General features: G+C 40.0%; 1 long non-coding RNA gene across 1 annotated transcript; it reads right to left on the bottom strand.

Moving 5' to 3' along the window:
• Positions 1-247: 247 nt before the first annotated feature.
• LOC149982491 (uncharacterized) lies at positions 248-6,780 on the bottom strand. Its single transcript, XR_016497159.1, has 2 exons — positions 6,674-6,780; positions 248-1,932 (listed from the first exon to the last, which is right to left on the bottom strand). It is a non-coding gene; the product is annotated as an uncharacterized LOC149982491 (long non-coding RNA).
• Positions 6,781-18,725: the final 11,945 nt, after the last annotated feature.

Here is an 18,725-nt window from a genome sequence, read left to right as displayed (position 1 = left end):
TTCGTTTTTAATGAGTGAGAAAATAAAAAACAAACTTTACACCCACTATACATTTGCATTGAACCATACTTCTGACATGGATCATTTTGACCCCAGAGGCATATCTTTCATCATAGCCAAAATGTGGTTTATTCAATTCTTCAATTTTTTCATGACATTCTCAATCAACTTATTCTTAATAAATCTAAATAATGGTTTAGTGTTTCTGGATCAAAATGAACTTTTAACAAATTCAAATCCTTTGGAGTCATTTTGACCCCAGCTAAAAGCACCTTTGGGAGGAATTTTATTTCAAATCAAAATCAAATGACATTTTATTGGTCACATACACGTGCTTAGAAGATATAATTGCGGGTGTAGCAAGATGCCTGTGTTTCTCCCTCCGACAGGGCAGGACAGGACAATTTCACAACATATACCCAATACACACAAATCTAAGTATTTTAATCTAGGTTTCTCTGTAGACATGATCCATCCCACCAGAGGGTGGAGGGGCACCTGTAGCAGTGGTTTTGACCAGATAGACACCTGCAGACACACAGTATAGTGCCTCCCATGTACTCTCCTAAGATTGGACTTTTCTATACAACGTATCACATGATTGTGTACAAAACTGCCAGCGGTAGAAAACTCTGCCAACACCCTGCCAGCGGTATAGAGTGCATTCATAATGTATTCAGACCCCTACACTTTTAACACTTTTTTTTTATGTTACAGCCTCATTCTAAAATTGAAGATTTTTCCCCCTCATCAAAATCTACACACAATATCCCATAATGGCAAACCAAAATCAAGTTTTTAGACATTTTTGCACATTTATTTACTTAAGTATTCAGACCCTTTACAATGAGACTCGAAATGGAGCGCAGATGCATCCTGATTTCACAAATCATCCTTGAGATGTTTCTACAACTTGATTGGAGTCCACCTGTGGTAAATTCAATTGATTGGACATGATTTGGAAAGGCACACACCTTTCTATATAAGGTCCCACAGGTAACAGTGGATGTCAGAGCAAAAACCAAGCCACGAGGTCAAAGAAATTATCCTTTGAGCTCTGAGACAGGATTGCGTCGAGGCACAAATCTGGGGAAGGGTACCAAAACATTCTCTGCAGCATTGAAGGTCCCCAAGAACACAGTGGCCTCCATCATTCTTAAATGGAATAAGTTTGGAAGCACCAAGACTCTTCCAAGAGCTGGCCACCGAGCCAAACTGAGAAATCGGGGGAGAAGGGCCTTCACCAGGGAAGGGAACAAGAACCCGATGGTCACTGACAGAGCTACAGATTTCCCCTGTGGAGATGGGAGAACCTTCCGGAAGGACAACCATCTCTGCAGCACCCCACCGATCAGGTCTTTATGGAAGAGTGGGCAGACAGAATCTACTCCACAGTAAAAGGCACATGACAGCCAGCTTGGAGGTTGCCAAAAGGCATTCAGGCCAAAGAGTTCAATCTTGTTTTCATCAGACCAGAGAATTTTGTTTCTCATGGTCTGAGAGTCTTTAGGTGCCTTTTGGCAAACTCTACGCGGGCTGTAATGTGCCTTTTACTGAGGATTGGCTTCCGTCTGGCCACTCTACCACAAAGGCCTGATTGGTGGAGTGCTGCAGAGATGGTTGTCCTTCTGGAAAGTTCTCCCATCCATTCGTGAAAATCTATTTTTACACTGGGAGCAGAAAATGCTTTTCTCCTCTGTGTATTCTCTCATGCATTTTCAGGTTAGTTAACATGGTAGAATTCTTATCACACTGGGAACATTGGATAGGCTTTTCTCCTGTGTGTGTCCTCTCATGCAGTTTTAGGTTCTTTAACCAGCAAAAACTCTTCACAGTGGGGGCAGTGGTGTTGTCTCGCTGGTTTGGTCATCTCTGGGTCTGGTTCCCCTGAAGGACTCTTCCTGCTGTCAGAGTGAGAGTCTGGTCTCCCTCCTGCCAAAGACAAACAGAGTATCTCGTTAAACAGAGACCTGAATGAAACCTCCACATGATAAAACTGTCTTCCTATGAGGTTTAATCTAGACTAGATCCCTCAATAAAAGAGCAGAACTGGTCATCACAGAGTGGCTGTAGTGCTTTGTAGACTGGGTAAATCCATTTGAATTCAATACATTTTTGACAGCATCTCTTTTGATTTAAAAAAAGCTTTGCTTACATGTTTGACTATGGAAGAAGTGGTAAGAAAGTGACTTTTTGTAACAATGTAAAAACATTCATGAGATTTACAGTACCAGTCAAAGGTTGACACACCTACTCATTCCAGGGGTTCTCTTTATATTTACTATTTTTTACATTGTAGAATAATAGTGAAGACATGAATACCATGAAACCACACATATGGAATCATGTCACCAAAAAAATGGTAAACAAATCTAAATATATTTTAGATTCGTCAAAGTAGCCACCCTTTGCCTTGATGACAGCTTTGCACACTCTTGGCATTCTCTCAACCAACTTCACCTGGAATGCTTTTCCAACAGTCTTGAAAGAGTTCCTACATATGCTGAGCACTTGTTGGCTGCTTTTTCATCACTCTGGGGTCCAACTCATCCCAAACCATCTCAATTGGGTTGAGTTTGGGTGATTATGGTAGACCAGGTCTTCTGATGCAGCACTCCATCGCTCTCCTTTTTGGTCAAATAGCCCTTACACAGCCTGAAGGTGTGTTGGGACATTGTCCTGCTGAGAAACAAATGATAGTCCGACTAAACGCAAACCAGATGGGATGGTGTATCGCTTCAGAATGCTGTGGTAGCCAGACAGGTGTGTGCCTTTCCAAATCATGTCCAATCAATTGAATTTACCACAGGTGGACTCCAATCAAGTTGTAGAAACATCTCAACGATGACCAATGGAAACAGTATGCACCTGAGGTCAATTTCAAGTCTCATAGCAAAGGGTCTGAATACTTATGTAAATATGGTATTTCTGTTTGTTTTTTTTTTTTATAAATGTGATTTTTTTTTCTCCAAACCTATTTTCTCTGTCATTACGGGGTATTGTGTGTAGATTGATGAGGATTTTTATTTATTTAATCCATTGTAGAAAAAGGATGTAATGTATCTGAGGCATTTTAAAATTCATGTCAAAATGGCCATTTTTTATTTTATTTTACCTTTATTTAACTAGGCAAGTCAGTTAAGAACAAATTCTTATTTTCAATGACGGCCTAGGAACAGCGGGTTAACTGCTTGTTCAGGGGCAGAACGACAGATTTGTACCTTGTCAGCTCGGGGATTTGAACCTTCCGGTGACTAGTCCAACGCTCTAACCACGGGCTACCCTGCCGCCCCAGGGCAGCCTAGTGGATTGATGTGTAGATTGATGAGGATTTTTATTTATTGTAGAATAAGGCTGTAACGTAACAAAATGTGGAAAGACTTTACTGACATAAATACGGGATTAAAGACATATATATATACATGTATATATATATATATATATATATATATACAGTGCCTTGTGAAAGTATTCGGCCCCCTTGAACTTTGAGACCTTTTGCCACATTTCAGGCTTCAAACATAAAGATATAAAACTGTATTTTTTTGTGAAGAATCAACAACAAGTGGGACACAATCATGAAGTGGAACGACATTTATTGGATATTTCAAACTTTTTTAACAAATCAAAAACAGAAAAATTGGGCGTGCAAAATTATTCAGCCCCTTTACTTTCAGTGCAGCAAACTCTCTCCAGAAGTTCAGTGAGGATCTCTGAATGATCCAATGTTGACCTAAATGACTAATGATGATAAATACAATCCACCTGTGTGTAATCAAGTCTCCGTATAAATGCACCTGCACTGTGATAGTCTCAGAGGTCCGTTAAAAGCGCAGAGAGCATCATGAAGAACAAGGAACACACCAGGCAGGTCCGAGATACTGTTGTGAAGAAGTTTAAAGCCGGATTTGGATACAAAAAGATTTCCCAAGCTTTAAACATCCCAAGGAGCACTGTGCAAGCGATAATTTTGAAATGGAAGGAGTATCAGACCACTGCAAATCTACCAAGACCTGGCCGTCCCTCTAAACTTTCAGCTCATACAAGGAGAAGACTGATCAGAGATGCAGCCAAGAGGCCCATGATCACTCTGGATGAACTGCAGAGATCTACAGCTGAGGTGGGAAATCTGGCCTTTATGGAAGAGTGGCAAGAAGAAAGCCAGTTCTTAAAGATATCCATAAAAAGTGTTGTTTAAAGTTTGCCACAAGCCACCTGGGAGACACACCAAACATGTGGAAGAAGGTGCTCTGGTCAGATGAAACCAAAATTGAACTTTTTGGCAACAATGCAAAACGTTATGTTTGGCGTAAAAGCAACACAGCTGAACACACCATCCCCACTGTCAAACATGGTGGTGGCAGCATCATGGTTTGGGCCTGCTTTTCTTCAGCAGGGACAGGGAAGATGGTTAAAATTGATGGGAAGATGGATGGAGCCAAATACAGGACCATTCTGGAAGAAAACCTGATGGAGTCTGCAAAAGACCTGAGACTGGGATGGAGATTTGTCTTCCAACAAGACAATGTTTCAAAACATAAAGCAAAATCTACAATGGAATGGTTCAAAAATAAACATATCCAGGTGTTAGAATGGCCAAGTCAAAGTCCAGACCTGAATCCAATTCGAGAATCTGTGGAAAGAACTGAAAACTGCTGTTCACAAATGCTCTCCATCCAACCTCACTGAGCTCGAGCTGTTTTGCAAGGAGGAATGGGAAGAAATGTCAGTCTCTCGATGTGCAAAACTGATAGAGACATACTCCAAGCGACTTACAGCTGTAATCGCAGCAAAAGGTGGCGCTACAAAGTATTAACTTAAGGGGGCTGAATAATTTTGCACGCCCAATTTTTCAGTTTTTGATTTGTTAAAAAAGTTTGAAATATCCAATAAATGTCGTTCCACTTCATGATTGTGTCCCACTTGTTGTTGATTCTTCACAAAAAAATACAGTTTTATATCTTTATGTTTGAAGCCTGAAATGTGGCAAAAGGTCGCAAAGTTCAAGGGGTCCGAATACTTTCGCAAGGCACTGTATGTTGTGAAATTGTTAAATATTACTTGTTAGCTATTACTGCACTGTCGGGGCTAGAAACACAAGCATTTTGCTACACCCGCAATAACATCTGCTAAACATGTGTATGTGACCAATAAAATGTGATTTGATTTATGAAAGGTGCTTTTGGCTGGGGTCAAAATGACTCCAAATGATTTGAATTTGTTAAAAGTCAATTTTGATACAGAAACACTAAACCATGATTTAGATTTATTAAGAACAAGTTGATTGACAAAGTCATGAAAAATTTAATAAACCACATTTTGGCTATGATAAAAAATATGCCTCTGGGGTCAAAATGATCCATGTCAGATTTATGGTTCAAAGTTTGTTTTAAATTCTCCCTCGTTAAACACGAATCAATCAACACATGCTTCTCTTTGAACGACTTAATATAATATTAAACTTTTATGAAATAAACATGTAAATCAACACTGTATTTAGCCTCAACATGGTTAAATATATAATGTTGATGTCATGGATAGTCAGTCATTGCATCCATAGGTCTGTTTATGAATTTGAGAGTAGTTACATTTCTCCAGCCCCATCCATCATCTTATTACCAAAACAGTGGTGGAATGACATTTTTGTTTTTGTTTAAACTGCAGATTAGTTGATTGATGTGGCTTTTTTAAAGGGACAACCTAGGATTTAAACAGAAACAAAATTTCTGCCCTGAGACTTGGTTTGGTAAACAGCTGAGGGATGGGGGCTGGAAAAATGTAACCACTCTCAAATTCATAGAGAAAGCTATTGTAGCCACTGTAACCCAAAACCTAGCGACCTCGTCAAGAAGTTCAGACATCATGGCGTAACAGTTATAAGGTGTTGGCTTGACAGTCACTGGACCCAGGTTTGAGTTCAGCTCAGGTTTATCCCCTAAATTCACTACACTATGAATACAAGGACTGGCCATCCATGATGTCATAATGATAGTTTAACCAGATTTCTAGGATATCTAATATATTCTAGAATTCATCCTTGATGTCATAATGATAGTTTAACCAGGTTTCTAGGCTATATAGTATATTCTAGAATTCATCCTTGATGTCATAATGATAGTTTAACCAGGTTTCTAGGCTATATAATATATTCTAGAATTCATCCTTGATGTCATAATGATAGTTTAACCAGGTTTCTAGGCTATATAGTATATTCTAGAATTAATCCATGATGTCATAATGATAGTTTAACCAGGTTTCTAGGCTATATAGTACAGTATATTCTAGAATTGCCCGTGTAGATTTCCTGTTGGGGTCAAATTGTTAGAGCTGTTTATAAGTAATTGTATAATATTCAGCCAATTTTATTCATACCATTACAATTTAACCAGGGTCTGTAGTGACACCTCAAGCACTATATCCTATCCAAGCCACATGGGAGGCCAACTTTGACTACCGTTGGCTGGCATGCATAACTTCCAGTGAATTAAGCTTACTGGTGTTCCCCCAGCATTAGGGCAACCCCATTCCTATTTTAAATTCCTGGAGTTTATTGGACATTTTCCAGTACCTTTAGAATTGTCCAGTATCTGTACTGTTTTCTTAGAAGTAGGTAGCAGAATCAATATAGTTAACCATTAGACATATGTGATTGTGCAAAGCTGGATCAACACACCTGGTTTTTCTGGGTCTTGTGAAGGCCTTTCGACAGGAACATTGGTTAATCATTTGTAAGCACCATTGGCTTGGACTTGTGAAGGCCTTAGGTTATAGGCACCTGCAATAGGAGTGTGCATGTCTGTTTATTTCTTGTGTCATTGCAATGGTCACGCCACCAATAGAATCTATGCCCTAATGTCTGAGCCAATCAGAGAATGGAAACTAAGCAGAAAGATAAGGGTGGCCAAGGCTAAAGGATATTAGTCATTTACATGAAGGGGAGTGACTATGTTATGTAAGTGGGACAGTTTTTTGTATTCTGAAATGCACTCTAACTACGTCACATTTAATGTCTCCTTATGTTGCGCTAGAAAAACAGTTTTCATGGGCACAGAAATCCTAAATCATTTCAGAGTTTGCTAAATCCAATGCTTCTAACCGAGTCACCTTAACTTTAACACCCAAATCGATACTGTCATTATCGCGGTTCTTCAATAATTACAGACAATACTTAATACTGTAGCTGTTTAGCTACAGTCACATGTTCAACTATCATCAGCTGATCCAGGAAATAATTTTCTGAATGACGAACATCACGACATGCAACAACAATCAAAGTGCTTCTTCATTCATTACACCGGTAAAGACAGTTATGCCGTGCTGCACGTTGGATCCAACATCCCTAAAAAAAATATTGTCTATAATGTGTTATTGTCTGCTTGATTTACAGTAGGATCTCGTTAGTCTGTTTGCACACAGAGATACTTAGCTCATAATGTGTAGAGAGAGAACTGTTCCTTGATGGATAGGCTATTGTACAATACACAGAGCTATTTTCCTTTATTCAGGACATTTAGAATGACTACACATTACAGAGTAGCCTGGTGGGATTATTCACAAAATTATCTAGTGATCAGGTTATGAAATGTCATGACAAAGTCATTTTAGTTTCCATGTTTCACCTGAAATATTAAATGATAGGTTTATGTTGTTGTAAGGGAAAATTATGGCTCCTACAGTTGGTCTATGTTATTGTTAGGTGAAGTGGGGCGGCAAGTGGGGCGGCAGGTAGCCTAATGGTTAGAGTGTTGGGCCAGTAACCGAAAGGTTATAAGATTGAAAAGCTATGGGTCCTACTCTAGGTCTATGTTGTTGTTAGGTGAAGTTATGGGTCCTACAGTAGGTCTATGTTGTAGTAGGTCTATGTTGTTATCAGGTGAAGTTATGGGTCCTACAATTGGTCTATGTTGTTGTTAGGTGAAGTTATGGGTCCTACAGTAGGTCTATGTTGTTGTTAGGTAAAGTTATGGGCCAATTTGTTAAACACTTAGTGTACAAACCTTCATTGTCAGTCTGATGGCAAAGCTAGCCACTTGTTGAAGTGTTTTTTAAAAGTATAAAGCAGTCGATTTGCGAAAATAACAGAAACATATTAAGCAGGAGATTCAAACAAACCTTACAATTATAATCCAAAACTAATGTGAAATGCACTCATAAGCAACCTGGAAATTGAGGTTATTTTTGCTGTCAGCCTATGAGAACTCCTCTGAGTTTTCCCCCATGGTGGTGAATTAGTGAATAGACACAGAGCTTAATGTGAGTTTCCTTGAGTAGCACTCCTGATATGGCGCTGTAATATTCAGAATACATTGTGAAAAACTAAAATCTTCGTTCAACATTTTTGCTCCAGGCAGATATACTACATCCATAACTAGTGGTTTCCTAATTACCAGATATACTACATCCATAACTAGTGGTTCCCTCGTTACCAGATATACTACATCCATAACTAGTGGTTTCCTCATTACCAGATATACTACATCCATAACTAGCGGTTTCCTCTTTAGCAGGGAGGAGTTTCTGCAACCAGATACACTTCATCCGTAATATCGTGACGCTGTATCGGTTAATGTGACGACTGCTGCTCATCGAATGATTAGCGATTTATAATTGCGTGATTAAATGAATCAGGCAATTATTAACTCATTAACCTGGGGCACCATGGGAAAATTAGTTTTATTGAGTTTCTATTTCCCAAATTAACTCAAAGAATTTCAGAATATCGATTTTACAACAGTCGCTAATTAATCAATTTCTTCTACAGTCTCATTCTGAACGTCGCATAATCCGTCAATCTGCACAAACCCGAATCCCACCAATGAGTCCGTACCACACCAATTTTAGTTGATTATTTATTTACTAGCAAGCTAAAATGATAATATAAGATACACAAAACACAGTCTAGGCTATTGATTAGAACTTAGTACAACGGGCCAACACACTATGACTCGTGTTACCCAAAATTGGGTTTTAAAAGAGGGAGAAAAAGTACACAAGAGAAATATACATTTGGGTGCATTTGTCAGCTATGCTTATTTTAACCCTAACCTTGCCCCGAACTGCCGCTCTTATGGGTCGGAATATAATGATGTAATTACGTGTTTAAGGTCTCCGATGGGGGGTCTCCGCGTGGACCTGGTTCCTCGGATGTTTCACTTCTCTGGTGTAACTCTCTGGTTGTCCTCACGATGTCAGTGTCCTTGTCTTCGTGGTCTGTTTCTTCACCCTTGTTCTGAAAGGGGCCTTCTGAGGACAGCCAGCCCTGTTGTCCTTCTGGAAGGTTCTCCCATCTCCACAGAGGAACTCTTGAGCTCTGTCATAGTGACCACCGGGTTCTTGGTCACATCCTTGAACAAGGCCCTTCTCCCATGATTGCTGTTTGAACGGGCGGCCAGCTCTAGAAATAGTCTTGGTGGTTCCAAACCTCTTCCATTTCAGAATGATGGAGGCCACTGTGTTCTTGGAGACCATCAATACTGCAGACATGTTTTGGCACCTTTTTGGTACCTGTGCCTCGACACAATCCTGTCTCTGAGATCTAAGGACAATTCCTTCGACCTCATGGCTTGGTTTTTGCTCTGACATACACTGTCAACTGTAGGACCTTATATAGACAGGTGTGTGCCTTTCCAAATCATGTCCAATCAATTGAATTTACCGCAGGTGGACTCCAATCAAATTGTAGAAACATCTCAAGGATGATCAATGGAAACAGGATGCACCTGAGCTCAATCTTGAGTGTCATAGCAAAGGGTCTGAATACTTATGTAAATAAGGTATTTCTGTTTTTCGCTTCGTCATTATGGGGTATTGTGTGTAGATTAATGAGGAGAATATTGATTTAATCCATTTTAGAATAAGGCTGTACTGTAACAAAATGTGGAAAAATTCAGTCATGTCTTGTTTTGGAGTCAGATGGATGTCTAAATCTACGGCCCATTTCCACAGGTGTTCTTTATGATATGAAATAAAGTGTTGATTCTTTGAATTAAGTATTGTGTCTTTTTGGGTCATTGAACATTCCCTGTTTGTCTGTTTTATTTGGTTGTTACTCTAATTTAGTCTGATGATATTGATGTCTGGCTGACAGTCTGTGAACTGAGTCAATCTAGTACCCACAGAATGAATGTTGCGGGTATTTAATTCTGCTACATTTAAAAATTATTTAAAGCTTTATTTAACTAGGCAAGACAGTTAAGAACCAATTCTTATTTATAATGACGGCCTACTGGGGAACAGTGGGTTAACTGCCTTGTTCAGGGGCAGAACGACATATTTTTACCTTGTCAGCTCGGGATTCGATCACACCAATCTTTTGGTTTCTGGCCCAATGTCCTAACCACTAGGCTACCTGCCAGCCCATAGGCGTGTCCTATGCAGACATGATGGGATTAGTATTGGCTTCATAGGCGTGTGCAATGCAGACATGATGGGATTAGTATTGGCTTCATAGGCGTGTCCAATGCACTTGTACACATGATTTGTCATTTCGATACTGAACCAGGATTTGCTAATCCTCCCACATTGTTTCCATTTTGCTGAGATGTTTTCTCCATTTGAAATGATACTGTTAGAAATAGGTAAAACACTCACACATCTGAGAATTTGTGTGTGCTAATCATTAGTTAATAACTTGAAAGAAAACAAAAGGCTGATTGATACTGATCAGTATGTTTCTTTTTCATCAGACAATTAATGAGGCTCACCATGTAGAAGGAGACCAGATTAGACTCATAATGGGGCTCACCATGTTGAAGGAGACCAGATTAGACTCATGAGGCTGACCATGTAGAAGGAGACCAGATTAGACTCATAATGGGGCTCACCATGTTGAAGGAGACCAGATTAGACTCATGAGGCTGACCATGTTGAAGGAGACCAGATTAGACTCATAATGAGGCTGACCATGTTGAAGGAGACCAGATTAGACTCATGAGGCTGACCATGTTGAAGGAGACCAGATTAGACTCATAATGAGGCTGACCATGTTGAAGGAGACCAGATTAGACTTATAATGAGGCTGACCATGTTGAAGGAGACCAGATTAGACTCATAATGAGGCTGACCATGTTGAAGGAGACCAGATTAGACTCATGATTAGTGGTGGGAAAAGTACTCAATTGTCATACTCTTGTAAAAGTATTGATACCTTAATAGAAAGTTACCCTGTAAAATACTACTTCAGTAAAAGTCTAAAAGTATTTGGTTTTAAATATTCTTAAGTATCAAAAGTAAAAGTATGAATAATTTCAAATTCCTTATATTAGCAAACCAGACGGAACCATTTTCTTGTTGTTTTATTTATGGATAGGCAGACTCCAACACTCACACATAATTTACAAACAAAGAATTTGTGTTTAGTGAGTCCGCCAGACCAGAGGCAGTAGGGACGACCAGGGATGTTCTCTGTTTAGTGAGTCCGCCAGACCAGAGGCAGTAGGGACGACCAGGGATGTTCTCTGTTTAGTGAGTCCGCCAGACCAGAGGCAGTAGGGACGACCAGGGATGTTCTCTGTTTAGTGAGTCCGCCAGACCAGAGGCAGTAGGGACGACCAGGGATGTTCTCTGTTTAGTGAGTCCGCCAGACCAGAGGCAGTAGGGACGACTAGGGATGTTCTCTGTTTAGTGAGTCCGCCAGACCAGAGGCAGTAGGGACGACCAGGGATGTTCTCTGTTTAGTGAGTCCGCCAGACCAGAGGCAGTAGGGATGACTAGGGATGTTCTCTGTTTAGTGAGTCCATCAGGTCAGAGGCAGTAGGGACGACCAGCTATATTCTCTTGATAAGTGCTGAATTGGACCATTTTCCTGTACTTTTGGGTGTCAGGGAAAATGTATGGAGTAAAAAGTACATTCTTTTCTTTTAGGAATGTAGTGAAGTAAAAGTTAAAAAAATAAAAATAGTAAAATAAAGTACAGATTCTAAATGACACATATAGCTCTTTGACATAATTGTCATTTGAACCACAGAGGAGAATGAAATGGCATAGCCTTGGACTAAGGGCAGACTTTCTTGAGTCTCTCTTCCGATGGCCATAAGGGTACAATAATTTCTCTTTGTGGAGAAATTGCTTATTACTCCTTCCGTTTAGACGAGGTAGCCCAAACCATGCCACTATGTTTGCAGACTGTGCCGCACGGGCTGTGGAGGATTCAGCCTCTGTAGTACTGTACCATGATTTGACTTTGAGGGTACCGCATGCCGTATCGATTTTATTATTGGAACATAAGACGGCTTACATGTCACCAGCAAGACATTTGTCTTGCATGATAATTCTGTTGAGCATGCTGAATCTAACAATTGAACGGTGTACTACCTTAAACCCCCCCACTTTGATCCTCATAGCCACCATAACCACTTTGATCCCCATAGCCACTGATGGATGCCCCCAGGACTGTGTAGCAGATAAGGAGAAAGTTGTTCTCCCCAGACCAGAGCTAACTAATTTGCCTTTGTCTGATGTGGAAATTACTATGTTTGTGGATGGGTCATCTAGGAAGAACCCAGATGGCTCGAATGCCACTGGTTATGCAACAGTGACTCATACTGAGGTGTTGGAAGCTGAAGCATTACCAAAAAATTAACATACATACATAGTGCTTATGCTTTTAACACCGTCCATGTATTTGCAACTCAGTGGAGAAACAGGGGTATGATCATTACGGCAGGTAAACCCATTACACATGCGCAGCTAATTTAAATTTGCTAGAAGTAGTCTTATTACCAGAGAAGACAACGATTTGTAAATGCGAAGCACATACAAAAGGCACTGACTATGTCTGTATTAGAGGTCGACCGATTAATCGGAATGGCCGATTAATTAGGGCTGATTTCAAGTTTTCATTTTTTTTTATTCACCATCGGAAGAGAGACTCAAGAAAGTCTGCCCTTAGTCCAAGCCTCTCGCTGCACTCCACAAGGAAATTTGCCTGTTACGCGAATGCAGTAAGCCAAGGTAAGTTGCTAGCTAGCATTAAACTGATCTTATAAAAAACAATCAATCAATCATAATCACTAGTTAACTACACATGGTTGATGATATTACAAGTTTATCTCACGTGTCCTGCGTTGCATATAATCTGACTGAGCATACAAGTATCTGACTGAGCGGTGGTAGGCAGCAGCAGGCTCGTAAGCATTCATTCAAACAGCACTTTCATGCATTTTGCCAGCAGCTCTTCGTTGTGCATCAAGCATTGGGCAGTTTATGACTTCAAGCCTATCAACTCCCGAGATTAGGCTTGTGTAACCGAGGTGAAATGGCTAGCTAGTTAGCGTGTTGTGCACTAATAGCGTTTCAAATGTCACTCGCTCTGAGACTTGGAGTGGTTGTTCCCTTTGCTCTGCATGGGTAACGCTGCTTCGAGGGTGGCTGTTGTGTTCCTGGTTCGAGCCAAGGGAGCGAGGAGAGGGACGGAAGCTATACTGTTACACTGGCAATACTAAAGTGCCTATAAGAACATCCAATAGTCAAAGGTTAATGAAATACAAATGGTATAGAGGGAAATAGTCCTATAATTCCTATAATAACTACAACCTAAAATTTCATACCTTGGAATATTGAAGACTCATGTTAAAAGGAACCACCAGCTTTCATATGTTCTCGTGTTCTGAGCAAGGAACAGAAACGTTAGCTTTATTACATGGCACATATTGCACTTTTACTTTCTTCTCCAACACTTTGTTTTTGCATTATTTAAACCAAATTGAACATGTTTCATTATTTATGTCAGGCTAAATTGATTTTATTGATGTATTATATTAAGTTTATTCAGTATTGTTGTAATTGTCATTATTACAAATCAATTTAAAAAATTGACCGATTAATCGGTATTGGTATCGGCGTTGAAAAATCATAATCGTACGACCTCTAGTCTGTATTGGCAACCGAAAGGCAGATACGGAAGCTAAGAGAGCTGGCGAAAAGCCAAACTCTCCCACAGATTCTCACTTGAAGGAGGAAGTTAGTATTGACACAGAATTACTGAAGGAAAGTCAGCTTCGAGCCCCAGGTAAGAAAGTTACAAGACGGGGGGCCGTTGACAAAAGAGGATTTTGGCACAAAGGGAACCTCCCTATTTGAGGGAGACAATAAGTCATTGTTTAGCTAGGTAGCAATATTGATACGTGGGCGGAGCCACGTATCAACCGGACGGATGGCAGAGATAATTAGACAACACTTTGTAGCACACGGAATAACTAAATATTTTTTTTAAGAAAAAGAAAATGTATTCACATTGTGTTGTATGTGCACAGAATAAGCACCAGGGTAGACAGAAAGCAGGTTAGAGGAAGGAAACACTGCAGGTTAGGAAAGACGTTGAAGCCTTGGTGATAACGAACAACTTAAAGTTTTATTATAATAGATAAATATAGCAAATGGGTAGAAGCGTTCCCAACTTACTTGGCGGACACGATTAGGGTAGTTAAAATATTAGGTCGAGATATTATCCCTAGAGCTGGTTTACTAGGATCTCTGTCTTTAAATAATGGATGACATTTTAGCTAATCAGGTATAACAAATAAAATGCCAGAGTTAGGGACCAGAACAGGTAGACATAGACGTTGAAGATATAATAGCAGAAGTCATGAAAAGACTGTCCGTTAACCAAACTTCTATTTCCAAGATTTTGTGTCCAACAGGTGAATTACAGGAGAAGGTAATTCACACAATCCAACCAGGAGACTGGGTGTGGATCCAGTCCCTGAGGAGAATAGACGGGAAGCAGCCCCGTTGGGAAGGCCCATACCAGGTTCTGTTAAACCACTGTTAAACCACTGCCTTTGCCATTAGAATAGCTGAGAGAGTCACTTGGGTCCACGTTAACCACTGCAAGAAGGTAGGTAGGTACCCACACTGCTGATCACACACAGAGTTAGGAGAAGAACCGAGTATCAACAGGGTCTGGGGGTTACCTCCTTAAATGAAGATTTCCTATCCCGACCGTTCATCACTGTGGATGATCCTAGAAGTGTGGGTATGGGGTGGTACCTAGCAGACCGACTAAGGGCAGGAGAAGGTTGGCGGTTTTTGGGAAGAGTAAGGACTCTGAGGTGCATCATAGTCTTTGAAACCTTTCTGATACATCCAAATCCACCACCTGCCGGTACTAATTATATGACGCCATTGTCATTGATAAGAAGTAAAAGATAAACTATATAATTCACTGATGAATGACTTACAGAATAAGGAGTCAAAGAAGGTAAACATGAAACAATTCCCTAGGAAAGCAAATAACTTTACAGGGATGGGGTTGGCCAGATTGAAGTACTCGGCCAACCCACCTCGGTTCACTTTAACTTCTGATGAGTACCAGTGTTATAGATACAATAATGGCACCGAGAATTTAGATGATTTGAATGGCTGAAAGGTAATCGTTAATGTGACTGACTTACGTTTGGAAGTACAGGAGACAATTCTTAACCTCATAGCACCTATAACTGATGTAGGGTGGGCTCGTACCAATAATGGACGCGTACGACAGAAACTACCAAAAAGGGTGGTCAGAAAATTGCGCCCCGGGGTTATTGGTCGAACCAGTTCGAGTTAGTCATCAGAGGCCAGTTATATGATGCTAAAGTAGGCACAGGAAGAGTTTTGACCAGGATGGGAGTTTAGATGGATGCTATTGGCATCCTCAGGGAAGTTACAGATTAATACAAAGCTATTAATCAAATAGGTGAAGACTTAACCACTGCATTATTTTGGTGGTTGATAATAAATACAAATGTGGATTGGATTAATGACATCTATTATAAGCAACAGAGATGCGTGAATGAGACTGGGGATGCAGCAAAGGGGATCTCTGAACAATTATCCGCCACCTCCCTCATGACCTGGTAAAATAGACTGACTCTCGATATGTAAATTGGCAGAAACGATACCAAGCTCCGACCAGTGGGATGAAGAATACAGACTTCCAGGCCTAGGAAAAGGCTCAGTGTCTTTTAATTACGAGGAGCCAGTGTTAGATGAGACTGTTTTCAATGTTTAGTTAAAGGCTGTTCCTTTCATGAAGATTATGATGAAAATCCTGAAAATGGAAGAATGATAATTGGATATAGGCGCAGAACAGTCATTGATGAGGAATCTAAATTAAATGCATGTATTGGTTTGGTTTATTCTTGTATAACATTACTGTTTCCATATAGTGTGTGATATGTCAGTATGAATTACTTAGTCATTCAGGGTGGATTGTTAAAAGATTTTATAAAGGTTTTAGATAAATGATTAAATAATTCTACCCAGAAACTTAACCATTAGGGATTAGAGGTTATGTAGCATGGACAAGGAGTAATTAAAAATAATAAACACAGGTCCAACTAGGTTGACCTATGTTTGAACCGACCCGGCTGTAACTCTGGGGAGATAAGATAGGACAGGGAGAGCCCCTCCAGGGTTCCCTCATCTGGGGGGGACTGGAACTGTCAGCTGGGTAGTGATCAACTGTGGTGAGAATTGTAGAGAAGTCGAAAGCTCTCCTAATGTTAGTGTGTATGTATGTGCGTATGTGAAGAGAATGTTCTAAAGGGAACATCAATGTATATGCACAGGAGCGCTCTCGTAAATACGTTTTTTGGCTATCGTAGCTGGGCCTCCGGCTGATTCATTTCAGCCAGTTTCCTACAAATTCTGGGTTTCAGGCTGAGTAGTTAATTGAATTGGGTTTGTGAACATCGAGAACAAAATTCTTGCGGCAGGAAACCACTAGTTATGGATGTAATGTATCTGGTAATGAGGAAACTGCTAGTTATGGATGTAGTGTATCTGGTAATGAGGAAACCACTAGTTATGGATGTAGTATATCTGGTAACAGCTGTAATCGCAGCAAAAGGTGGCGCTACAAAGTATTAACTTAAGGGGGCTGAATAATTTTGCACGCCCAATTTTTCAGTTTTTGATTTGTTAAAAAAGTTTTAAATATCCAATAAATGTCGTTCCACTTCATGATTGTGTCCCACTTGTTGTTGATTCTTCACAAAAAAATACAGTTTTATATCTTTATGTTTGAAGCCTGAAATGTGGCAAAAGGTCGCAAAGTTCAAGGGGGCCGAATACTTTCGCAAGGCACTGTACTCTAGGACCCATAACAACAACATAGACCTACTGTTGGACCCATAACTTCACCTAACAACAACATAGACCTACTGTAGAACCCATAACTTCACCTAACATAGACCTACTGTAGGACTCATAACTTCACCTAAGAACAACATTGACTTACTGTAGGACCCATAACTTCACCTAACAACAACATAGACCTACTGTAGGACCCATAACTTCACCTAACAACAACATAGACCTATTGCAGGACCCATAACTTCACCTAACAACATAGACCTACTGTAGGACCCATAACTTCACCTAACAACAACATAGACCTACTGTAGGACCCATAACTTCACACTAACAACAACATAGACCTACTGTAGGACCACCAACTTCACCTAACAACAACATTGACTTACTGTAGGACCCCTAACTTCACCTAACAAGAATATAGACCTACTGTAGGACCCATAACTTCACCTAACAACAACATAGACCTACTGCAGGACCCATAACTTCACCTAACAACATAGACCTACTGTAGGACCCATAACTTCACCTAACAATAACATAGACCTACTGTAGGACCCATAACTTCACCTATCCACAACATAGACCTACTGTAGGACCCAGAACAATAACATAGACCTACTGTAGGACTCATAACTTCACCAAACAACAACACAGACCTACTGTAGGACCCATAACTTCACCTAAGAACAAATATAGGAAAATAGCTGTGTGTGTTGTTCAATAGTCAAGGAACAGTTCTCTACACATTATGTAAGTAATGTAAGTAAGTAAGTAAGTATCTCCATTTCCAAACAGACTAACGAGACCCGACTGTAAATCAAGCAGACAATAACATTATAAACATCAATTTGTTAGGGATGTTGGATCCAACATGGAGCACGGCATAACTGTATTTACCAGAGAAAAGAATGAAGAAGCACTTTGGTTGTTGTTGCATGTCGTGATGTTTGTCATTTGACTGGCATTCAGAAAATTATTTCCTGGATCAGCTGATGATAGTTGAACATGTGACTAACAAAACAGCTACAGTATTAAGAATGAGGTGTAATTTTTGAAGAACTGCATTAATGACAGTATCCATTTGGGTGTTGTCAATAAGGTTGCAATATTTATTATTATTTTTATTTTTTTCACCTTTATTTAACCATGTAGGCCAGTTGAGAACATGTTCTCATTTACAACTGCGACCTGGCCAAGATAAAGCAAAGCAGTGCGACAAAAACAACACGTGGGATAAACAAACTTACAATCAATAAAAAAATAGAAGAATCTATATACAGTGTGTGCAAATGGAGTAAGGAGGTAAAGGCAATAAATAGGCCATAGTAGCGAAGTAATTACAATTTAGAAAATTAACACTGGAGTGATAGATGTGCAGATGATGATGTGCAAGTAGAAATACTGGTTTGCAAAAGAGCAAAAAAAGTTAATAAAAACATGGGGATGAGGTAGGCCGTTGGATTGGCTATTTACAGATGGGCTGTGTACAGCTGCAGTGATTTGTAAGCTGCTCAGATAGCTGATGCTTAGTTAGTGAGGGAGATATCAGTCTCCAACTTCAGCGATTTTTGCAATTCGTTCCAGTCATTGGCAGCAGAGAACTGGAAGGAAAGGCGGCCAAATTAGGTGTTGGCTTTAGGGATGAC

Source organism: Oncorhynchus mykiss, chromosome 7 (assembly GCF_057628025.1).
Source record: "Oncorhynchus mykiss isolate SJ-2025 chromosome 7, ASM5762802v1, whole genome shotgun sequence".
Taxonomy (NCBI): Eukaryota; Metazoa; Chordata; class Actinopteri; order Salmoniformes; family Salmonidae; genus Oncorhynchus; species Oncorhynchus mykiss.
This window is presented reverse-complemented; position numbering and strand designations above follow the sequence as displayed.